The sequence below is a fragment of the Lepus europaeus genome, chromosome 23 (assembly GCF_033115175.1).
Source record: "Lepus europaeus isolate LE1 chromosome 23, mLepTim1.pri, whole genome shotgun sequence".
Taxonomy (NCBI): domain Eukaryota; kingdom Metazoa; phylum Chordata; class Mammalia; order Lagomorpha; family Leporidae; genus Lepus; species Lepus europaeus.
Window position 1 is genome coordinate 25,339,742 of NC_084849.1, and position 17,532 is coordinate 25,357,273.

The 17,532-nt window shown below is 54.4% G+C and overlaps 1 protein-coding gene across 1 annotated transcript in view; it reads right to left on the minus strand.

The window, feature by feature from the left end:
- Positions 1-17,532, minus strand: part of LOC133751829 (melanoma antigen preferentially expressed in tumors-like) — a 181,889-nt gene that overhangs the window by 56,024 nt on the left and 108,333 nt on the right. The window lies entirely within an intron of this gene.

Sequence of the window (17,532 nt, forward strand, 5' to 3'; positions counted from 1 at the left end):
ATATTGCTCCGCTTCCCTTCTTGCTTCCTGCTAAAGGTGTGAGAAAAGCAGTGGAAGATGCCCAAGCACTTGGACTCCTGCCACCCACGTAAGAGACCAGAAGAAGACTCTGGCTCCTGGTTTCTACCTGGCCCAGTGCTGCCCATTGCAGCCATCTGGGGAGGGATCCAGCAGATGGAAGATTTCTCTCTCTTTCTGTCTCTCACCCTATGTAGCTCTCACTTTCAAAATAAGTATTTTAATAAAAATATGAAATAAAAAATGTGTTGTTAAACAGAGTGTCACATAAGACATAATTTTTAAATCCTTCCGAGACAGGGAATGACAATGGGCTGGGAGAGAAGCGCACTCTGGCCCAAGGAGGAGGTGGAGGAGGAGAAGGGGCTGGGACCAGGGCGCACCTGCTGCTGACCAGGTGTCGTCAATGACCTCTCAGCAGGGCCCAGCCCAGCCCATGACCGGGCTCCTGGAAGGAGGTTGAGCCTGGATCACACAGGGCACACGGGTTGGGGCGGTGGTCTGTGGTCAGAACTGGGCAGTGACAAGTGGTCTACAACTTCAGAATAAAGGCCAGTTTCAGGACTGAGAAGCAACTTGGAGGAAGCTGGAGTTCCCCACTTTCCCAGCCCCTGTTCTGCCGGCACAGGTGCTGACACTGACCCAACTCTGTGGAGAGTCCCAGGAGAGATGGAATTTGCATAAACCCCACTACTTCCTGCCCCACTGGCCTGAGAGGGAATAAGAGAGGCCTGGGGAGCCCAGCTGTGCTGTGAGCTCTGGAGGCAGCGCTGGGCGACTCCACCATGGCCTGGACCCCTCCCCTGCTCCCCCTCCTCACTCTCTGCACAGGTGCAGCCACCCTGGCCCTGCCCCCAGGCTCAACCCCACAGCCCCAACCTGGACCTGCCCTGATCCCTTAACTCAGCCTCACACAGCCTCAGACTGAGCCCCTCTGAGAATGGGTGCTTGTTCTGCTCAGCCCCTCTCCTCCCTCTCTTGCAGGCTCCGTGGCCTCCTATGAGCGGACACAGCTGCCATCAGTGTCAGTGTCCCTGGGACAGACGGCCAGGGTCACCTGTGAGGAAGAGACAGCATAGAAGACTACAGTGTACACTGGTACCAGCAGAAGCCGGGCCTGGCCCCTGTGCTGCTCATCTACACGGATAGCAACCGGCCCTCAGGGATCCCTGACCGCTTCTCTGGCTCCAGCTCAGGGAGCACGGCCACCCTGACCATCAGCGGGGCCCAGGCCGGGGACGAGGCTGACTATCACTGTGCTACAGGCGATGCCAGTGGCAGCAGCTATCAGTGACTCACAGTGGCACAGACAGATGGGGACATGGAACAAGAACCTTCCCAACCAGGCCTGACTCTCCCCCTCACCACCTTCTGGGCAAACCCCGTGACCTCGGTCTCGGCTCATCAGATGGGTTCTCACCACATCCCAGCAGCAGGAGAAGCAGCTCAAATTCCACTGGATGCCTGATTTCCAGGAAAATGTGTTCTCGGCCCATCCTTCCATCTCCTCGCTGCAGCCCAGCTCCATGCACAGACAAAGTCTGCAGAGAGCCCAGTGCCTGCACGAGACACCTCTCCTCTTCTCCCTTCCTTTCAACAGTTCATGTAACAGGAGAGGGACCCGTCCTCTGATCTCTGTCCCTGAGACTGTGGCCTTGAGAGAGACTAAGGCAGTGAGCACAGGATGGGATGGGCTGATGCCGGCCCAGCTCTGCCTGTCTGAGGCCAGGGGCATCGACTGCAGGAGAAGCAGGAGTGCACACAGCTCTCAGGTGTGAGCATGGTCAGAACCAGGCTTCATTCAAAGTGCATGGATTCCATGGAAAATGACTCGGCCTTGGTACCCAACTCCTGGAATCTGCCTAGAGATTAGAAAGCAGGGTCCACCTACAACACATGATTTCTGTCCCATCACAAATGCTTCTCTTCCGTTAAGGCTGCAGGATCTTAGGGCCCAAGCAGCAGGGAGCTGACACCACTGCCACACACGTGACACAGCCCTTCCCTGTCTGCTTTGGGGCAACCTCCTCCTGTGAGACCCAGATAACTCCAGAGTCCATGGAGACCATGCAGGCTCAGCGCCTGCTTCTTAGTGGATGGGGGGCAGGTACACACCTGTCCTTTCTGCAGAGGGGCCCCCCTCAGAATGCAGGCGACAACCACACCCCCCGCTGCTGTTCCTGGGAAGGATGAGGCTCTCCTGAGGTGCGGCTGCTCCGCAGTGCATGCTGAGGCTGTGGGGTCCTCATCCCCAGGCCCAAGGAACAGGGGCTTTGGGGGAACCTGGAGGAGGGAAGCTCTTGGTCTGAGTGTGCTCTGCCAGCAGGGGGCAGCAGAGCTGCATCAGGAGGGAGGCTGGGGGCTGTTCAGATGTCACCTGAGGGAGGAGCCCAGGAGGCAACAGGTGTTCCAGGGTCAGTTCTGTGACCTCAGGCAGGGACTGTCTGACCCATCCCCTTGACATTGCTGAGATTAATGGGGCCTCACCTGAGAATACACTGGAGCAGCCTGGTCCCTTGGGCAGTCTGGGCAGGTGCCATTAGCAAGAGACTCACAGGGGATGCCACCCCATGGTCAGGGGTGCCAGGAGAGAGCACAGTGTGAGACCATGGAGAGCAGGCCCTGGGTCCTTCCCCAGGACAGTGCCTGAGCCAGCTGCACACTCTCAGGACCATGTCCCTCTCTGTCCTGCAGGGATCCCACGGCTGAGCTTTTTTCCTGGGCACTTCCAGAGCTCCCCTGACCTCTCCTCCCTGGCTGTTCCTTCCCACCTGGGCACAGGTGCAGGCTCAGGTGGAGGAGGTGACAGGTGGGCCTGGTCCCCTTGTGCAGTGTCTGCAGCTCAATGGGGACTTGCAGAGGGAGGAGGACTGTCCCTGCCACCAGCCATAACTCTGACCACGGGGCTGGCCTGTATTGGTGACAGTATCCTACCTGAGGGTCCTGACCTCCCACCCTCCAGAGCTCAGCCCTGGGCAGGAACCAAGACCCTGAGATTCACCATGGACTAGGAGCCTACAATTGGTTTCCAAGCCAGGATTGGATTTCTCACTATTGAAAATTATTAACCTTAAAGATTCCCGAGAAAAACCAAAATCACAAACACACATGTCTGTCATGGGTTGAGGGTGAGAGGAGCAAACCCCTCATGGGAAGTGAGACAGAGGCTGTGAAGGGTCCACAAGGGCAAGCAGTTGGGGCAGGCATTTGGCGCTGTGGCTAGGACGCCACTCGGGACACAGGAATCCCACGTCTGACTCCCTGGTTGTGGTGCAGACTCCACTCCTCATTCCAGCTTCCTGCTGAGGTGCCCCCTGGGAGCCCACAGGTGCTGGCTCAAGAAGTTGAGTCCCTGCCACTCAAGTTGGAGACCCAGCATGTGGCTACACACTGGCCCAACACTGGTTTTTTTGTGCATTTTTGGATTGAACTGGTGGATGGAAGATTTATCTCTGTCTCATCTCAAATAAAATGATAATGATTAAAAATTTTTAAAATTAAATACCTAGAATTCGTATATAAAGAGCATGTGGATATTTAACAGCATGTTATCTTATGTGAAATAAAGCTAAATCCTAGAGAAAGGCAATGGCAAGTGCAGTGGGGCAGAAGTGCACTGGGGACCAGGGTGCACCTGCTGCTGAGGAAGGGGCTGACCATGACCTCTGAGCAGCACCCAGCCCAGCCCATGGCCAGGCTGATGAAAGAGACACAGCCCTGCTGAGGTGGGCCCGGGGCACAGTAAGGCCGGGGGTTGGGGAGGCAGTGGTCCATGGTCAGAACTGCACCTAACTGTGGTCAGGGGCCTCAGAGGTCAAGGAGAATATCCTGACCAGAGAGGGAGCTCAGAGGAAGCTCCAGGCCCCTCCTTTCTCCCCGTGCCCTGTTTTGCCTGCACAGGAGCAGACACTGAGCCATGCTCTGTGGAGAGTCCCAGGGGAGGAGGGAATTTGCATAAACCCCACCACCCATGCCCCACAGGCCTGAGAGGGAATAAGAGAGGCCTGGGGAGCCCAGCTGTGCTGTGAGCTCTGGAGGCAGTGCTGGGCAACTCCACCATGGCCTGGACCCCTCCCCTGCTCTCCCTCCTCACTCTCTGCACAGGTGCAGCCACCCTGGCCCTGCCCCCAGGTTCAACCACACAGCCCAAAGCTGGACCTTCCCTGATCCAGGAGATCTGCCCAAGACAGATTCAGAGTGAACACTCTGGAATGGGTCCATCCTCAGCTCAGCCCCTCTCTTCTCTCTCTTGCAGGCTCCATGGCCTCCTATGAGGTGCCACAGCTGCCATCAGTGTCAGTGTCCCTGGGACAGACGGCCAGGATCACCTGTGGGGGAGACAGCATTGGAAGTTATGCTGTGAGCTGGTACCAGCAGAAGCCGGGCCTGGCCCCTGTGCTGCTCATCTACGAAGATAGCAACCGGCCCTCAGGGATCCCTGACCGCACCTGGCTCCAAACGGGGAACACGGCCACCCTGACCATCAGCAGGGCCAAGGCCGGGGATGAGGCTGACTATTACTGCCAGCTGTGGGATGATAGCAATGAAGTGACACAGTGACACATGCAGACAGGGAAGTAAGACATAAACCCTGTCCCCATCTGGGGCACACTCTCCCTGCATCCCCAGGAAGACTGGGGACAGAGTCAAGAGCAGGTCAGGCCCAGCTCACCCAGGTCTGAGACCCCCAGGCTGCCCTGTCTACCCAGCCCCCAGGCTGGCTTTGCAGAAGCTGGGTCAGGGTTAGCAGCACCAGGCTGTGCTGCTGTGGTCAGGTGGGGAGTGGGGAAAGAGGCCCTGAGTGGAAGGACACACAGAGGAGACACCCATTGCTGGCTGTGGGTCCAGAGTCACTGTGTGTGAGGTCTGCTGCCAGCCCAGGGCCACCACTTTGGCTTCCAGAGCCTGGAGGATGCCCTGAGCTGCCCAGGTGAGGCCTAGCTCCCATAGCCCCTGGGTCCTGAACACTGAAGCTGCCTGCAGGTGGTGTTGTATATAAGCTCATCAGGCTGCCCCTCCACCCCTCTGCTGGGAGTCCCTGGGAGCCACAGTGCTGCCCCCACATAGGATTGACCTAGGCTGCAGAGCTCCCCTGCCCAGCAAGGCCAGGCCGCACTCAGAGGGAAGCCCAGGTCCAGGACCTGCCTGAGACTAACATACAATTACACACACAAAAAAGCACACGCATACCCACATATGTGTACACACATACAATTACACACACAAACACATACCCACATTCATGTATACACACAATAACACAAACACAAACACCCACATACCTGTACACACATGCAATTACACAAACACACATAAACATACCCACATATGTGTACACACATATAATTACACACATACACATACCCACATACGTATATATGTATACACACATATAATATTACAAATACACACACATACCCACTTACATATACACATACAAATAAAATTGTATGTGTACACATACAATTACAGAAATACACACTCACATACACATACCCACATGTGTACACACATACAATTACACACACACAAATCCACATACCCAAATACATGTATACACATATAATTACACATACACATACCCACAAACGTGTACACACATACAATTACACAAACACAAACATACCCACATATGTGTACACACATATAATTACACACACATACACATACCCACATACGTATATATGTATACACACATATAATATTACAAATACACACACATACCCACATACACATACCCACTTACATATACACATACAAATAAAATTGTATGTATACACATACAATTACAGAAATACACACTCACATACACATACCCACATATGTGTACACACATACAATTACACAAACACACACATCCACATACCCAAATACGTGTACACACATATAATTACACATACCCACAAATGTGTACACACATACAATTACACAAACACACACATCCACATACCCAAATATGTGTACACACATGCAAATACACACATATACACATACCCACATATGTGTACATACAGTTACACAGACACATACATACACATACCCATATACGTGTACACACATGCACTTACACAAACACACATGAACCCACATATGTGTGCACACATACAAACACACATACACATACCCACATACATGTAGACACATACAATTACACACATACATACACATACCCACATACATGTAGACACATACAATTACACACATACATACACATACACACATAAAATTACACAAACACACACTAACACACATACATATACCCACACATGTATACACACATACAATTATACACACATACACATACCCACATATGTGTACGCACATACAATTACACACATAGATGCATATATACATGTGTACACGTGTATTTATATACATGCACATACAACCAAACACAGATATGCACATATATCACATATACATACACAAATTCATGTACACACCCTTGTGCACACACGCATAGATACACATTTACACACCTGTACCAATCCATATTCACACAGAAACATGCACATACACACATAAGCACATATACACGCACAGAAAATGCACATACAGACACATGCACACACACATACTCACACAGACACATACAGAAACATGTACACATACACTCAGGTACAGCCACACAAACACAGACCCATACAAACACAAGTAAACACACAGGCATACACACCCATGTGCACATACACACACACGTAACACACAGACACCCATGTGCACGCACACAGAGCACAGTGCCTGTCCCTACAGTCTGAGCAGCAAGTGCCCCGTGGATGCTGCTGTGGTGCCAGAAAGGCTGAGCCTCAGTGCTGGGGACAAAGAGCCGACGTCAACTCTGCTCCTGTCCAAGGTCACAAACTGTACAGGTCGTTGAGGAAGGATCAAATGAATTCAAGTCAAGTTTTGATTATGATAACAAAGAGATAAACAAAATAGAATTTAAAGGGTCGGCGCTGGTGCGTAGCAGGTAAAGTCACGGCCTGCAGTGCCAGCATCCTATATGGGTGCCGGTTCTAGTCCTGGCTACTCCACTTCCAATCCAGCTCTCTGCTATGGCCTGGGAAAGCAGTAGAAGAAGGGCCCCTTGGGTCCCTGCACCCACATGGGAGACCCGGAAGAAGCTCCTGGCTCCTGGCTTTGGATGGACTCAACTCCGGCCGTTGTGTCCATTTGGGGAGTGATCCAGCCGATGGAAGACTTTTCTCTCTCTCTGCCTCTACCTCCATAACTCTGCCTTTCAAATAAATGAGTAATTTTTTTAAAAAAGAGGAATTTAAAAATATCATGTCGACCAGAAGGAAAACTCCACAGGGAGTTTTCAGGGACATCCTAGCATACGGATTCTCCTTCTCTCCCAGCTGGTTCCTCATTTCAATCAAGCTAAAACACTATGACTCTCAGGTATTTGTCAAGCACGAGATCTGACCCTGCCTACAGCAGACACAGGAGACCTGGGCACCCAGCACCTGGGAGCCGCCACTGGCACTCACATCTGACATGGCTCAGCAACTTTTTTTAAGAGAAAGGGTTTATTGGGGGACACCCAACAGACCGGAGAGAAGGGGCAAAGGAGGAAAAAGAGAGGGAGAGCATAAGAGAGGGATCAAGAGAGAGAGCAAGAGAGAGAACGAGGGAGAGCGCAAGGGAGAGTGGGATCAAGAGACAGAGAGAGAGAGGACCACGTGCCAGGAACAGGTCCTCTTAAAACCTTGATGGGGTGGGCAGGGAAGGAGGAGCAGCGACAGGGAACTTTGACAACTCCGTGTGCAGCTGCTCAGCAAGGGATCTGACTCGGGCTCTGGGAGGTCAGACCTGACCTGTGCAGACCTCGAGTTGCCTAGGCTCAGACTGTGCCCCACAGACTGGAGTCAGGGAGGCAGCCAGATCCCCTCTGAGCTCTGCCAGCACATGAGTGAGGCCAGGACACCGTCAGTGGTGGGTGGTGATGTCGGCCCAGACCATGGCAGCTGCAGGGGGAGGATCAGGCTGGGCTGGGGCGGGGTCTGCAGGGCCCTCCCCTCTCTCCACTGGGCTGAGCTCTTCTCTGGAAACCCCGGGCTCCCCAGAAGCAGCCTTGAGCCCAGCTGATTGGCATCTGATGCAGCTCTCAGCAGCCTGGGCCTCCAGAGCGCCATGGCCAGGACCCCTGTCTTCCTGGGCCTCCACGCTCACTGCACAGGTGCTAATCAGGGCCCCCATCCCATGCAGCCCAGAGCTCTGGGACCAGCCTGGCCTCACTCTTGAGCTCAGCAGGGCCCTGTGCTCACCCTCTCTGACATAACGCTCCACCTCAGCTCTATCACAAATGGTCTACTACGTTAGGGCTGCAGGATCTCTGGCCCAAACAGCAGGGAGCTGACACCACTGCCACCCCCGTGACACAGCCCTTCTATGCTCCTGCAGCTTGCAATGTGGCAACTCCCCACGTGAGACCCACGCAAGTCCAGACTCCATGACGTCCGTGCAGGCTCAGCGCCTCCTTTGTGGTGGGGGTGCAGGTACCACACCCATTGTTTATGCTGAGGGGCCCGACGCAGAATGCAGGAACAACCACACCTCCCCGCTGCTGCTCCTGGGGGGACCAGGCCCCCTGTGTTCGATTCTCCACTCCCTGAGTGCAGGACCCTCTCCCGATCTTCCACGGTGCCTGCCCCATGTGGACACCGGCTCCATGACCAGGATGTGATGGACATCACATCTATGTACCAGTGGAGCACACCCCTTGGACCAGGTGATCTCAGGGAGGGGAGAGTAAGGAGGCCGAGCGATGGAATGAAGCGTCCACTGACGTCCACTCCACATGGGCGCTCACTGCCCACGCCCCTCCTCTCAGAGAGGAAGACAGAAGAGCTCCGGGTCTGCATCACAGGTGCATCTTGTGCACCTGCACCCACTCCCCTCTGAATGAGAACTCTCCCCGTGTCCTAGACCCTGCAAATGGGACCAGAGACTGATGGGATCTGTAGACACGATTCAACCCCAAGATCAATTCAACGACCCAGCCACTCACTTCAAGGATAAAGCCGGACACCTTCAGCTCTGGGACAGTGACTTTGTAGATGAGGTAAGAGGAGGAGGAGGCATGGGTCTGGCAGTTCTCCCACCTGATGAGGTGGTGCAGAAGAATCACATCCCCTGTTCCTGCCCTGGGCACTGAGGGACATGGAAAGTCCAGGGTGCACCTAAGTGAACCAATCACAGGGGGTTACCCAGGCAGGGACCCTAGTGTCACATCCCATGCACGTCACACACGTGCCCAAGGCCAGAGCACAGAATAAAGGGACCATAACTAGCGATCACAGCCAAGAAGTAAGGGAGGAAGATTTGAAAGGCTGTGTGGTCTCAGAACAGGAGCAGGAAGCACGCTGTCTATGCAGATGCCTCAAGGAGGAGGAACAGGAGGGAGGGCATGAGTAGCAGGTGGTTTTCCAGCACAGCACGAGAAGAATCTCATGGTTGGGGACAACATAGTGACGCCAATGTCTTTGTGAAAAGGCTGGGGAGGAGCAGGCCTGCATTCTGGTTTCAGCCTGGCCTTGTGCTGCTATTGCAGGCATTTGAGGAAGGGACCTAAGGAATGAATCTCCCTTATTCCCTGTCTCTCTTTCTATATCACTTGACCTTTCAAATAAACAAATCTTTAAAAAACGATCAAGTTTCTGAAGGCACAGAAGGGCTGGGAGAGCGGGGGCTCAGCGGGCACAGAGCCAGGCTGGACTCCCTGTCCAAACCTTTCAGGACACAGGAGCTTTGGAGGGAGCTGGAGCAGACAGCCCCTGCTGCGAGCCGGCTCCTCCAGCAGGGGGCAGCAGAGCTGCAGGCCGAAGCAGCAGCCATGGGGGAGCCTGGGGCTGCCCAGGGGAGCCTGAGGAGGAGGCCAGCCCCAGGGAGCAGCAGGTGTGCAAGGTGAGAGTTAGGAGTCCAATCCTGACACTGCGTCCCATCCCCAGGGCATGCAAGGGCCCTGTTCTGAGGTCAGGCTCACACAGGGCCAGCGCAGGACGCTGGCAGGAGCCTGGGCACAGCGAGGGCCTCACAGGAAAACGCACGGGAGAAGCCTGGCCGCAGGGCTCAGCGTGAGCTACTATTGCAAAGCTGAGATTCATAGGCAGAACTCTCTGTGGCTGAGGGGCACGAGTGGGGAGCACAGGGTGGGAGGAGAGAGCTCCCAGGGGTGGCTGCTTTCCCCAGATCTATGCCTTGGCCTCCTGCCCATTCTCAGGGCAGTGTGCCTCACTGTCGAGCAAGGGGCTTGGGGCTCTGATCTCTGCTCTGGGCACTTCCAGAGCAGTCCTGACCCCTCCTCCCCTGCCTCTCCTTCCACCTGCAGCCATCTGCCCTCACCTGCAGCCCAGGGACCAGTGCAGTCTCAGGTGTGTGTGTGTGGGGGGAGGAGAGCTGGGCCAGGTCCTGGGGTGCAGCACCCACAGCTCCTATAAGGGACTCTGCAGAGGGAGGGGGACTCTCCCCTGCTGCAGCCATAACTCTGAACACGCGGCTGGCCTGGCTGCAGTGACAGGATCCTCCTGTGGGTACCCTGAGCTCCCACCCTCCAGAGCTCAGCCCTGGGCAGGGACCAGGACCCTGAAGCCTCACGGAGGCCACGGAGCCTGCCTTTGGTTTCCCAGTCAGGACTGGATTTATCACATGGAAATTATTAACTCAAAATGTTCTCGAGTGGAAGCAAAATTGCAAAATTCACAGTGCTGATGCCTGATCTAACAAGGGATGGGGGTTTACAGGGCATGCCACAGGGGAAAAGAGACAGAGGCTGGGATGAGTCCACACAGCGCACTGTTGGGGCAGGCATCTGGCCCTGCGGTTATGAGGCCACTTGGGACACAGGACTCCTATGTCTGCCTGATTCTGGTGCCAACTCCACTCCCCATTCCAGCCTCCTGCTAAGGTGCACCCGTGAGGCACCCAGTGATGGCTCAAGTGCTTAGGTACCTACTTCTCACGTAGGAGACCTGGCCCCCGGTAAACTCCAACCCAGGACTCCTTGTGGGTATTTCTGGAGTGAACCAGTGGATAGAAGATCTATCTCTGTCTTCCTCTCTGCCTTTCAAATAAAATGTAAATAATTTTAAGGATTATTTTAATTTATTTGAAAGATCAAGTTACAGAGAGAGGTAAAACCACATTCACACAGAGAGAGGTCTTCCTTCTCCCGGTATACTCCCCAAATGGCCACAACAGCTGGAGCTGAGCCAATCCCATGACTGGAGGTTTTTCCTGGTCACCCACAAGGGTGCAGAGGACCAAGTACTTGGGCCATTCTCCACTGCTTCCCCAGATGCATTAGTAGGGAGTTGGTTCAGAAGTGGAGCAGCTGTGACTCGAACTGGAGTCATATAGGATGCCAGTGCTGCAGGTTGGGACTTTAATCTGCTGTACCAGAGCACCAGCCCCCGAAATGTTTTCTTAATAATAAATCACTACAAACTTTAAAAAAAATTCATGTGGCCATTTAAGCAAAACTTCATACAAGATAGAATTTTTATACCTACACAGACAGGAAATGGCAACCAGGCTAGGGACGAAGGTGACTGGGGCCCATGGAGGAGATGGAGGAGGAAGAAGGAGCTGAGTAAAGATTGCACCTGCTGCCTGCCTGTGCTGTCACCGACTTCTCACTGTGTCCCCGCCCAGCCCAAGGCCAGGCTGCTGGAAGCTCACAGCCCTGCTGAGCAGTGCCCAGACTGACCCAGGGCACGAGGTTTGCGGTGGAGGTCCTGTTGTTAGATCTCGATAGTTACTGCAGTCTCTCTGCATCCCTCCCTGGCATCTCCTCACTGTAGTCCAGGCCCTGCAGAGATCCAGGCACAGGGCCAAGGACCAACAAAGTCTGCAGAGAGCCCAGTGTCCGCACGAGACTCCTCTCCTCTTCTCCCTTCCTTTCAACACTTCATGTGGCAGGAGAGGGACCCATCCTCTGATCACTGTCCCTGAGACTGTGGCCTTGAGAGAGACTAAGGCAGTGAACCCAGGGTGAGAGGCACTGAGCCCGGCCCAGCTCTGCCTGTCTGAGGCCAGGGGCATGGACTCTGCAGGAGAAGCAGGAATGCACGCAGCTCTCAGGTGTGAGCATGGACAAGAACCAAGCTTTTTTCTTTTCTTTTTTTTAAGATTTATTTATTTATTTGAAAGTCAGAGTTACACAGAGAGAAGAGAGGCAGAAAAAGAGAGAGGTCTTCCATCCGATGAAGAACCAAGCTTTTTTTAAGGTGCGTGGATTCCATTCAAAATGACAAGGCCTTGGTACCCAACTCCCAGAATCTCTTTGGAGATTGGAGAACAGGGCCCACAAGAAACACACGATTTCCGCTCTGTCACAAAAGCTCTATTCTGTTAAGGCTGCAGGATCCTAGGGCCCAAGCAGCGGGGTTTGACACCACTGCCACACACATGACATGACTCTTCCATTGCTTCTCGCTACCTGTGACCCACACACCTCCAGACTCCATGGGGTCCATGCAGGCTTGGAGCCCCCGTCTTTGTGGTGGCCGTGCAGGTATCACACCTGTCCTTTATGCTGAAGGGCCCGCCTAAGAATGCAGGCAACAACCACACCTCCATGCTGCTGCTCCTGGGGAGGATGAGGCTGTCTAGGAGTGCAGCTGCTCTGCAGTGCAGGCCGAGGCTGTGGGGTCCTCATCCCCTAGCTCAGGGTACTGGGGCTTTGGAGGAACCCGGAGCAGGAAGCTCCTGGTCTGAGTTTTCTCCACCAGCAGGTAGCAGGAGAGCTGCAGCCGGGAGGGAGGCTGGGGCTGTTCTGATGTCCTCTGAGGAGGAGGAGCTTGGGAGGCAACAGCTGTCCAAGAATCAGCTCTGTGACCTCAGGCGGGGATGCCTGACCCAGCCCCTTGGACTCCCTTGGGATTAATCGGGCCTCTTCTGGGAATGCACTGCCTTGGTGAGCCTGGTCAGGCCCCACTCGGATGAGACTCACTGGGGACATTGCCCAATGTCAGGGTGAGAGCACAGTGTGAGACCATGGACACCAGGGCCTTCCCCAGGACAGTGCCTGAGCCAGCTGCACACTCTCAGGACCATGTCCCTCTCTGTCCTGCAGGGATCCCATGGCTGAGCTTTTTTCCTGGGCACTTCCAGAGCTCCCCTGACCTCTCCTCCCTGGCTGTTCCTTCCCACCTGGGCACAGGTGCAGGCTTAGATGGGTGAGGGGACAGGTGGGCCTGGTCCCCAGGTGCAGTGTCTGCAGCTCCTGTAAGGAACTCTGCAGATGGAGGAGGACTCTCTCTGCCGCCAGCCCCAGCTCTGACCACAGGGCTGGTCTGGCTGCAGTGACAGAAACCTCCCTGAGGGTCCCCTGACATCCCACCCTCCAGAGCTCAGCCCAGGGCAGGAACCATGACCCTGAGATCTCACCGTGGCTTAGAAGCCTGCAATTGGTCTTTCAGTAAGGACTGGATTCCTCACTATTAAAAATTATTAACCTTCACTGCAGGCAGAACTGTAAATTTCCTGTTAGAGATGCCACCTGCCTTCACCTGGCCAGCTCTCCTCCCAGGCCAGGTAGGTAATAGAAGTCAACAGGGTGCCTTCCCCAAGGAGGTTCATACCTCCCTTAGGATGTACCCTATGTGAAGAGATAGGTCTGGGCCTCTTAACTTACAAAGCCTAAAGCCCACCAGATTATTATCAAGCCCCTTCTATCAGGTTCTATTTGCCTCTCAATCAGAAAACTTAGTTGACTCTACTCCCAACCTGTATGTATTGATGGTCCTCTCCTCCACCTAATTTGTATGATTATTCAGAATTTCTCTACAGACAAACCTCTCTACCTGCAGAAGTTGAGTGGCCTTTCTCCCAGTCTTGGCTGGGATCAGATTTAAACCACATCCATCAAAAAATCCTCACAAGGGTCCAGAGACCCCCCATTTCCTCTCCTCTATGAAATCCTTTCATTACCTGGTTAGTGCCACTCTTAGGATCATCCGTTGCTATTCTCACCCTGACTTGGATACCACAGTGTCTGTTTAAGTGTTTACAGCAGGTGATAATGGAATGAACCAAGGCCTTCAGCAACCAGGCAGTCAACCAGATGCTTCTCCATCCATACATGCCTGTCCCTGCAGAGCCCCAAGATACCCCCAGCGGGCCCCTGTAGACAACGTCCCCAGTCAGCAGGAAGTAGCCAGAGAGACTCGTCACCCCCTTTCCTATCATCAAAAGGTCGGGATGGTAGCTTTGGGATCCACATGGAGGGAAGGCCTATGCTTCCGGGAATGGAGAGGCCTACTTCAGGTTAAGAAAAGTCCTTGTCAAGGTCCCTGCGGGTGCCTAAAGGTCAACCAAGGAGGATCAGACCCGCCTCAACCTTTAACTCCCATGCTCTGAATCTATAAAAGGAGCTCTCCCAATCTCTGATGCGCGACTTCCCTGGCCCTGCTCTGTTGCTCTTTTGGGACCAGGGAACCTCGCCCGGGAGCAGAACCCAGTAAAAGCCTGTGAACTAAACAAACAAACAAAAAAATTATTAACCTTAAAGATTCCCAACAAAAACCAAAATCACAGAAGACACGTCTGTCATGGGATTAGGGCGAAGAGAGCAAACCCCTCATGGGAAGTGAGACAGAGGCTGTGATGGGTCCACAAGGGCAAGCAGTTGGGGCAGGCATTTGGCACTGTGGCTAGGACGCCACTCAGGACACAGGAATCCCACGTCTGACTGCCTGGTTGCAGTGCAGACTCCACTCCTCATTCCAGCTTCCTGCCGAGGTGCACCCTGGGAGCCCACAGGTGCTGGCTCAAGGAGTTAAGTCCCTGCCACTCAAGTTGGAGACCCAGCATGTGGCTACACACTGGCCCGACACTGGATTTTTTGTGCATTTTTGGAGTGAACCAGTGGATGGAAGATTTTTCTTGTCTGTCTCCCCCTCAAATAAAATGAAAATGATTAAAATATTTTAAAAATTAAATACCTAGAACTTTATTATAAAAACATGTGATTGTTTAACAAGCATTTTATCTTATGTGAAATAAATCTAAATCCTAGAGAAAGGCAATGGCAAGTGCAGTGGGGCAGAAGTGCACTGGGGACCAGGGTGCACCTGCTGCTGAGGAAGGGGCTGACCATGACCTCTGAGCAGCACCCAGCCCAGCCCATGGCCAGGCTGATGAAAGAGACACAGCCCTGCTGAGGTGGGCCCAGGACACAGTAAGGCTGGGGGGTTGGGGAAGGCAGTGGTCCTGTGGTCAGAACTGCACCTAACTGTGGTCAGGGGCTTCAGAGGTCAAGGAGAATTTCCTGACCAGAGAGGCAGCTCGGAGGAAGCTCCAGGCCCCTCCTTTCTCCCCGTGCCCTGTCTGCCTACACAGGTGCTGACAGTGAGTGCTGCTCTGTGGAGAGTCCCAGGGGAGGAGGGAATTTGCATAAACCCCACCACTCCCTGCCCCACTGGCCTGAGTGGGAATAAGAGAGGCCTGGGGAGCCCAGCTGTGCTGTGAGCTCTGGAGGCAGCACTGGGCAACTCCACCATGGCCTGGACCCCTCTCCTGCTCCCCCTCCTCACTCTCTGCACAGGTGCGAACACCCTGGCCCTGCCCCCAGGCTCAACCACACAGCCCAAAGCTGGACCTGCCCTGATCCAGGAGCTCAGCCCAAGACTGATCCAGACTGAACCCCTCTGTGAATGGGTCCTTGCTCTCCTCAGTCCCTCTCTTGTAGGCTCTGTGGCCTCCTATGAAATGCCACAGCTGCCATCAGTGTCAGTGTCCCTGGGACAGACGGCCAGGATCACTTGTGGGGGAGACAGCATAGAAGAGTACAATGTGCAGGGCCTGAGCACACAGCAGCCTGTGCAGCTGTAAGTCAGCCCACAGGAGTCCCTGGAGTCAGGGAGCACAGAGCTAAGGAAGCAGCTGGGTCTCATTTGTTCTCACACAGACACAGCCCCCCCAGGGAGGGTGTTCCTCCCCAGGAAGCGCTGATGGACACTGCACCTGCTCCGAGCCTTGCACACCACGGATGCCACCTCTCTGGGCTGGGCTGAGTAGGGAGGGGGCACAGCTAGCACAAGCAAGGCTGGACTCCCTGTCCTCACCTCTCAGGGGACAGGGGCATTGCAGGAACCTGGAGCGGGGAAGCACCTGCTGTGAGTCAACTGCACCAGTAGGGGGCAGCAGAGCTGCAGGCGGAAGAAGCAGCCATGGGAGAGGTTGGGGCTCCCCAGAGGAAGCCTGAGGAGGTGGCCAGCGCCATGGAGCAACAGGTGTCCAAGGTCAGGATTGCGAGTGGAGCTCAGCAACGTCCATCCCATCCCCAGGGCATGAAAGGACCCTGTTCTGAGGTCAGGCTCACACAGGAACAGCCCAGGACACGGGCAGGAGCCCTGGCACAGCAAGGGCTCCACTGGGAAATGCACTGGAGGAGCCTGGCACCAGCGCTCAGCACGGTCAGGTCCTGCTGGGTGAGACTCACCGGGGAGCCCCTCCATGGTCCGGGGCACCAGGGCACCAGGAGGGAGCACAGGGTGAGACCCCAGGGCTCCCAGGGCCTGCCTCCTTCTCCCAGGACAGAGCCTCAGCCTGCTGCCCACTCTCCGGGCCATGAAGCCTACTGGCCAGCAGGGGTCCTGGGGCTGATTTCTCTGCCCTGGGCACTTGCAGAGCCACCCTTACCCCCTGCTCCATTGCCTCTCTCTCCACCTGGAGCCCATCTGCCCTCAGGGATACAGCCCTGGGCACAGGTACAGTCTAAGGTTGGGGAGGGTACAGGTGGACCTGGTCCCTGGGTACAGTACCCATAGCTCCTGTAGGAGACTCTGCAGATGGAGGGAGACTCTATGTGCTTCTGGCCACAACTCTGACCACACAACTGGCCTGGCTGCAGTGACAGAACCCTCCCTACCTTCAGAGCTCAGCCATGGCCAAAGACCATGACCTTGAAGCTGTCACAGAGGGCACAATGCCTGCAGTTGGTTTCCAGTCAGGACTAGGTCTCTCAGCTTTGGAAATTTTAAGGTGAAACAGCCCTGAGAGAATGGGATGGTGCTGTGCTGCAGCAGGCTGAGCCACCATCTGCAACACAGCATCCCATGGGGTGCCAGTTCCAGGCCTGGCTGCTCCACTTCTGATCCAGCTCCCTGACTGTGCACCTGGGGAAGCAGTGGAAGATGGCCCGGCTGCTTGGACCCCATCCACCAATGTGGGAGACCCAGACGGAGCTCCAGGTTCCTTGCTTTGGTCTGGCCCAGCCCCGGTCGTTGCAGGCATTTGGGGTTAAACCAGCTAACAGAAGACTCTGTCTCTCTCCTCTCTTATTCTTCTCTTCATAAGTCTGCTTTTCAAATAAATATTTGAAATGTAAAAATTAAAATTAAATGTTCCTGAGAGGAAACCATCACAAATTCCCAGCATCCGTCGCTGGAGTAACATTAATGGGGGTGCAGCCACAGAAGGGGGCAAACCCCAGGTGGAAATGAGACTAGAAGCCGTGAGGAGACCACAGAAGCAGTGGGGCAGGAATTAGGGCCATGGTTAGGATGC